At 46.1% G+C, this 7,851-nt stretch overlaps 2 protein-coding genes across 4 annotated transcripts in view; both read left to right on the forward strand.

The window, feature by feature from the left end:
* Window positions 1-3,683, forward strand: part of LOC141133877 (NACHT, LRR and PYD domains-containing protein 3-like) — a 225,850-nt gene extending 222,167 nt beyond the window's left edge. For all 3 annotated transcript variants that reach the window (XM_073623471.1, XM_073623470.1, XM_073623472.1), the window contains one exon: window positions 2,399-3,683. The gene's annotated coding sequence lies outside the window, so the exon portion shown is untranslated. The remainder of the gene's footprint in view (window positions 1-2,398) is intronic.
* LOC141133874 (NACHT, LRR and PYD domains-containing protein 3-like) overlaps window positions 1-7,851 on the forward strand; it is a gene marked incomplete in the record, with an annotated part of 735,962 nt that overhangs the window by 205,141 nt on the left and 522,970 nt on the right.

The raw sequence follows: 7,851 nt of genomic DNA on the forward strand, positions 1-7,851 counted from the left end.
CACCCAACACACTGCAGAGCATTACGTGTCACCCATCCCACTGCAGAGCATTACGTGTCACCCATCCCACTGCAGATCATTTCATGCCACCCATCCCACTGCAAAGCATTACATGTCACACATCCCACTGCAGTGTATTACATATCACCCATCCTACTGCAGAGCTTTACGTGTCACCCATCCTACTGCAGAGCTTTATGTGTCACCCATCCTACTGCAGAGCTTTACGTGTCACCCATCCCACTGCAGAGCATTACATATCACCCATCCCACTGCATAGCATTATGTGTCACCCATCCCACTGCAGAGCATTACATATCACCCATCCCACTGCAGAGCATTATGTGTCACCCATCCCACTGCAGAGCATTATGTGTCACCCATCCCACTGCAGAGCATTACGTGTTACCCAACCCACTGCAGAGCATTACGTGTAGTCACTAGTGATGGGCCGAACACCCTCTTGTTCTTTTCATGTCAGAACTTTCAAACATCACAAAAAATTGGACCCGAATGACAAACCTCATTGTAGTTTATGGGACCTGAACTGCAAAAGTCTCCATTTAGAAGACTTTCAATGCAAGTAAATGGACATAAAGAGGGAATGGGGGCCCGGGTACTGCCCTGGGGGACATGAATGAAATTTTTTTTTTAAAACAATCTTTTAGGAGAAGTGATTTTAATGATGCTTAAAGTGAAACAATAAAAATAAAAAAAATCCTTTAACCACTTCAGCCCTGGAAGGATTTACCCCCTCCTGACTAGAGCATTTTTTGCGATTTGGCACTGCTTTATTTTAACTGACAATTGCGCGGTCGTGTGATGCTGTGCCCAAACAATATTGACGTCCTTTTCTTCCCACAAATAAAGCTTTCTTTTGGTGGTATTTGATCACCTCTATGGTTTTTATTTTTGCACTATAAACAAAAAAAGAGCAACCGTTTTGAAAAAAAAGCAATATGTTTTACTTTTTGCTATAATAATTATCCTCAAAAAATATATAAAAAAAACAAATTTCTTCCTCAGTTTAGACGGATACGTATTCTTCTACATATTTTTGGTAATAAAAATCGCAATAGGCGTATATTGATTGGTTTGGGCAAAAGTTATGGCGTCTATAAAATAGGGGATAGATTTATGGCATTGTTTTTATTATTTTTTTTACTAGTAATGGCGGCAATCTGTGATTTTTATCGGGGTTGTGACATTATGGCGGGCAGATCGGACACTTTTGACACTATTTTGGGACGATTGACAATTATACAGCGATCAGAGATACAAATAGCCACTGATTACTGTATAAATGTCACTGGCAGGGAAGGGGTTAAACACTAGGGGGTGATCAAGGGGTTAAGTGTGTTCCCTGGATGTGTTCTAACTGTAGGGGGGATGGGCCCACTACAACATGACAAAGATCACTGCTCCCGATCACTGGGATCAGTAGATCCCTGTCATATTGCTAGGCAGAACAGGGAAATGCCTTGTTTCCCCGTTCTGCCTCTCCTCGCCAAAATCCGCAATTCCTGCCGGCGAATATCGAGTTTGCGGGATCCGCAGGCACATTCACAAGGTGGGCATGTGCCCGCTAGGCAGCAAATTCATTGAGATGTATGTGTACGTCCCTTTGCCTGCCCGTGCCATTCGGCCGATGTAAATGTGTGTGCGGCAGTCAGCATGTGATTAAATATAGTGCCGGGGGGGTCTCCTTAGTCTGCCTGTAAAGTGGCCCATCTGTACCCTGTATAGAACCTGCTGCAGAAAAACTGACATTTATAAAAGAAAGCTTGCAGGCAAAACTATTTAAATGTCATTTTTTTTCTTTATAAATAACGGCTTGGGGGCCGGTCTGTATGATGAGGTCACAATGTTGTGCACTGGGAACAAGATTAGAGATTTGTTGGATAAATTCTGGTGTCTCTTTGGCAGACTATGGTGCTCTTGCCAATAGGCTGAGTGGTGGGAGGTTAAATGCCTTGTCAAGAATGTGGTACCCAAATGGTTGGTTTTTGTGCCACGCTTGATGTGCCTGAGACAAAGTTTCAAATTGCAACAGTGTGATCGTCTGCACATGTACTAAAAAAGGTTCAGACAGCTGAGCTGTGGGAAGTGGGCCGGGAGATAACAGCTCCACAATGTGATGGAATAGAGTGGCTGCTCTCTACTCTTCCATGATGGCTGCCTCCTTGGGGTTGTGCCTCACCCTCACTTTCCTCCTCTGCTCTATCCGGCACCCAAGTCACGTCAGTGACCTCATCATCATCATCTCTGCCATCCTCATTACCACTGGAGACAACTTGGCAAATACACATCACATTCACATATATATGTATTGATGAAACATTTCATGGAATGTATACAATGTAATATCTCAGTGTAATTGTACAATTATCTCTTGTAGATGGCCAGAGATTTGTCTGGTGATTGTGTCCCGGTGTTGGGTCTGCTGGACCTCTTCCATGTATAGAGGATGTCCTCACCGACACCTCAGATTTCTCTGCAACCCTCTAAAGGAAAGTCTTCTACTCTTCATGGATATAATGGTCGCCTCCCATTGTGAATTCCCTCTTCTCCCCTCTGTAGGATTCTGCACTTCCCATAATTATCAATACTTACTATGATGATGAGGATCCAACTCATTATTAGGACTCGTTCATGGCGGGAAAAAGACATTTTCTAAAGTTTATCATCAATAAAAGCTGACTGGAACAACCACTAATACAGAGAAAGAGACCGCATCTTCCTCTTACTGCTATTCTTCTACTCTCCATCCTCCTCTCCATCCTCCATACTCCTCTCCATCCTCCATACTTCTCTTCATCCTCCATAGTACTCTCCATCCTCCATACTCCTCTCCATCCTCCATACTCCTCTCCATCATCCATACTCCTCTACATCCTCCATATTCCTCTCCATCCTCTCTCTCCTCTCCATCCTCTCTCTCCTCTCCATCCTCTCTCTCCTCTCCATCCTCCATACTACTCTCCCTGTGCTCTCTCCTCTCCATCCTCCATACTCCTCTCCATCCTCCATCCACCTCTCTATCTTCCATAGTCTTCTCCATCCTCCATACTACTCTCCCTGCGCTCTCTCCTCTCCTTGGGTGTAATAAAGTGATGCGGCTCTATCTAACATATACGGCATTCCCGGCTCCCAGTGTCTCTCTCTGCAATTTCTTTCTCCATGTTGCTGACATTATCTTGTATAAGAAACGAACCCGATCCATCAGCAATCCCAAGGAGAGACGGACATCTCATAGCCGGCTCTCTGCTGCCTTATATCAGAGTTTTTGTTCCACAACCAGAACTTTATCCCCCTGAATGACAAGCTTAGCCAAGTGATCCCATTTCTAGAAGTTCATCTTTACATCTGCCAACTCCCCCATCTCTGCTCTTCATGACTCTCTGCCAACATGGCTACTAAGATTTCATTGTGCCGAGTCCGTTCAGCCGCTTTGCCTTTCACTGACAACTTGCTGCCATTTTTATTATATCATCTAAATGTAATCAGAACAACCCATGGATAAATTCATTTCATGTCATGGATCATTACCCAAAGGGATGTGATTATCCTGATTGATTATTGGGCTACCAATATTATTACCTAATTATTGGAAGGTGTTATTCTCTATAGATTTACCCCATTGAGGTTTTTTACACATCAATAAAGTTTTGTATATTTTATTATCCTTATTCTGCAATTCTGTGATTATTACCAACTTCTTCTCATCTTGTTCTCCACAGCCGATACCCTTTCTCCTCTCCTCCCTTCCCCCTCTCTCCTCTTCCTTCCTCCTCGCCCTTCCACCACTCACCTCTCCTCCCTTCCCCCTCTCTCCTCTCCCTTCCCCCTCACCTCTTCCTTCCCCCTCTCTCACCTCTCCCTTCCCCCTCTCTCACCTCTCCCTTCCCCCTCTCTCACCTCTCCCTTCCCCCTCTCACCTCTCCCTTCCTTTCCCCCTCTTCCTTCCCACCTCTCTCATCTCTCCCTACCCCCTTTCACCTCTCCCTTCTCCCCTCTCTTATCTCTCCCTTCCCCCTCTCTCACCATTCGTTCCTTTCCTTGCACTCTCTCTCTGCCCTCTCTCAATATTTACGACATAATATGTTCCTACCATATAATGTATATACAGTATCTGACAAAAGTGGGTACAACCCTAAGTGAAAATCTCCAAATTGGGTCCAAAGTGTCAATATTTTGTGTGGCCACTATTATTTTCCAGCACTGCCTTAACCCTCTTGCGCATGGAGTTCACCAGGGTTTCACAGGTTGTCACCGGAGTCCTCTTCCCCTCCTCCATGACGACATCACGGAGCTGGTGAATGTTAGAGACCTTGCGCTCCTCCACCTTCCATTTGAGGATGCCCCACAGATGATCAATAGGGTTTAGGTCTGGAGACATGCTTGGCCAGTCCATCACCTTTACCCTCAGATTCTTTAGCAAGGCAGTGGTGGTGTTGGAGGTGTGTTTGAGGTCATTATCATGTTGGAATACTGCCCTGCGGCCCAGTCTCTGAAGGGAGGGGATCATGCTCTGCTTCAGTATGTCACAGTACATGTTGGCATTCATGGTTCCCTCAATGATCTGTAGCTCCCCAGTGCCGGCAGCACTCATGCAGCCCCAGACCATGACACTCCCACCACCATGCTTGACTGTAGACAAGACACACTTGTCTTTGTCCTCCTCACCTGGTTGCCGCCACACACGCTTGTCACCATCTGAACCGTATAAGTTTATCTTGGTCTCATCAGACCACAGGACATGGTTCCAGTAATCCATGTCCTTAGTCTGCTTGTCTTCAGCAAACTGTTTGCAGGCTTTCTTGTGCATCATCTTTAGAAGAAGCTTCCTTCTGGGATGACAGCCATGCAGACCAATTTGATGCAGTGTGCGGTGTATAGTCTGAGCACTGACATTCTGACCCCCCACCCCTACAACCTCTGCAGCAATGCTGGCAGCACTCATAAGTCTATTTCCCAAAAATGACCTCTGGATATGATGCTGAGCACGTGACCTCAACTTCTTTGGTGGACCATAGCGAGGCCTGTTCTGAGTGGAACCTGTCCTGTTATACTGCTGTATGGTCTTGGCCACCGTGCTGCAGCTCAGTTTTAGGGTCTTGGCAATCTTCTTATAGCCTAGGCCATCTTTATGTATGTCATGGAACGTCCCTCACTCCGCTTGAGTGCTTGCGTCAGTATACCACTTCCTCCCAGTCTGGACACAGATATCAGATATTCCAACCGCTCCCAAGCATAAAACAAGACAACACTTGTTTCACTGCTAAGATGGACTCAACTTTATTTGAGATCTTTCACAAATATATACAGCAGGATGACTAAAACCTAACTTAATTAACATGAGCTAATTATCTAATCCTTTATACAGCCTAGGTGACTGAGACATAAACTTTTGCCAAGACTTGTGGTCACCGAGCTTCACACAGTACATTATACATTATCATTAATAAAACCACAGGACATTTTCTCACAATAGCAGGAGCTAATTACAATTAACAATACAAACAGTGTTCTCCCCCTCCTCAGCCTAGTTATCAACAAACTATAGTAGGAGTAGACTGTTCGTCTCCTAGCCAGTCCTGGAGGCCAATGTGATTAGCTCACTTAATTAACATGTTGAGTTCAGAATCAAACAAACCAATAATAGTCTCTACATACATCCTGGGAGATATTGTGGACAAATATTACTGTCCCATTTTAAGTAGTCCAAGATATATTTTCTCACTCACCCTGTGCCAGGATAGCATAGGGTGACTTAGACATAAGAGGTGTATGGGGAGCTGAAACAAGGGCATCCCCTACTTTCCAAGGGATTCTCAGTTCCACGGGCCCTCCCATCACATCAAACAGGGTCAGTAGGGATTGGTCCGATAGCTTGAATAGGAGGACTGATATGTGTAATGACACAGAGAAGACCCAGGGGGTAATTAAAGTACATAAACAAATGGTTAAACACAGAACAATGCCTTCCTTCCAGACCATGGAGCCGTCTGTAGGGGGTTAGCCTTAAAACAGGGCAGCAGATCCCCCCACTGTGTAATAGAATCAAAGGGAAATACTTCAGTATTCCAAGCTTCATGACAATGTAGCAACAATTCTTTTTTTTTCAGATCCTCAGAGAGTTCTTTGCCATGAGGTGTCATATTGAACTTCCAGTAACCAGTATGAGAGAGTGAGAGCGATAACACCAAATTTAACACCTGAGACCTTGTAATACTAACGAGACACATGACCCAGGGGAGGGAAAATGGCTAATTGGGCCCAATTTGGACATTTTCACTTAGGGGTGTACTGACTTTTGTTGCCATTAGACATTAATGGCTGTGTGTTGAGTTATTTTGAGGGGACAGCAAATTTACAATGTTATACAAGCTGTACACTCACTACTTTACATTGTAGCAAAGTGTCATTTCTTCAGTGTTGTCACATGAAAAGATAGAAGAAAAGATTTAAACAAATGTGACTATATATATATATATACACACACAACATAAAATTTGTACCATAAAATGTGTGCATGTTTCCTCTATATTAGCTCCAAGATGTACAGAATGCAGGTGGAGCATTGAGGACACCTAGTGGTGGGTGAATAAATTACAGCCCAGTTTAATCACACCTTGCTATGGGTAGCAAGAAGGTAGGTGCAGGCAGGAGAAGCAGGAATCTTCTAAGGTCTCTGCTGAAACACATTTCCCTTCTATGTAAATATGAGTCTGTCAGAGCTGCAGCCAATGCTATAGATAAGAATAGAGAAGAGATGTCTGTGATGTGTGCAGTTGGAATAAGAGACTGCCAGATATCATACACAAGGTGGAGGGGATGGTATTGGGTGAGATGAGGTCTCCTCGTGCAGGGAGGATGGTATCGGGTGAGGTGGCGTCTCCTTAGGTGAAGGGAATGGTATTAAGTGAGGTGGCGTCTTCTCGGGTGAGAGGGACGGTATCGGGCGAGGTGAGGTCTCCTCGGGCGAGGAGGAGGGTAACAGGTGAGGTTGGTTCTCCTCGGGTGGGGAGGACGGTATCAGGCAAGGAGGACAGTAATGGGTGAGGTAGGGTCTTCTCCGGTGGAGGGGATGGTATCAGCAAGGTCTCCTCAGGTGAGGACGGTAATGGGTGAGGTGGGGTCTCCTTGTGCTGGGAGGATGGTATTGGGTGAGGTGGGGTCTCCTCAGGTGAAGGGGATGAAATTGGGTGAGGTTGGGTCTTTTCAGGTGGAGGGGACGGTATCGGGCAAGGAGAGGTCCCCTCGGGCAAGGAGAATGGTAACGGGTGAGGTGGGGTCTCCTCGGGCAGGGAGGATGGTATCTGGTGAGGTGAGGTGGAGTCTCCACAGGCGAAGGGGATGGCATTGGATGTGGTGGTGGTCTCCTCAGGTCGAGGGAACAATATTAAATGAGGTGGGGTCCTCAGGTGGAGGAGATGGTATTTGGTGAGGTGGGGTCTCCTCAGGTTGAGGGGATGGTTTTTGGGGAGGTGGGGTCTCCTCAGGTGAAGGGGATGATATTGGGTTTGGTGGGGTCTTCTCAGGTGGAGGGGATGGTATCAGGCGAGGAAAGGTCTCCTCGGGCGAGGACGGTAATGGGTGAGGTGAGGAATCATCAGGTGGAGGGGATGGTATTTGGTGAGGTGGGGTCTCCTCAGATGAAGGGGATGATATTGGGGGAGGTGGAGGGGACGGTATCAGGCAAGGGAAGGCCTCCTTGAGCGAGGAGGACAGTAACGGGTGAGGTGGGGTCTCCTTGTGCAAGGAGGATGGTATTGGGTGAGGTGGGGTCTCAGGTGGAGGGGATGGTATTTGGGGAGGTGGGGTCTCCTCAGGTGAAGGGGATGATAT

The sequence above is a fragment of the Aquarana catesbeiana genome, linkage group LG03 (assembly GCF_042186555.1).
Source record: "Aquarana catesbeiana isolate 2022-GZ linkage group LG03, ASM4218655v1, whole genome shotgun sequence".
Lineage (NCBI taxonomy): Eukaryota > Metazoa > Chordata > Amphibia > Anura > Ranidae > Aquarana > Aquarana catesbeiana.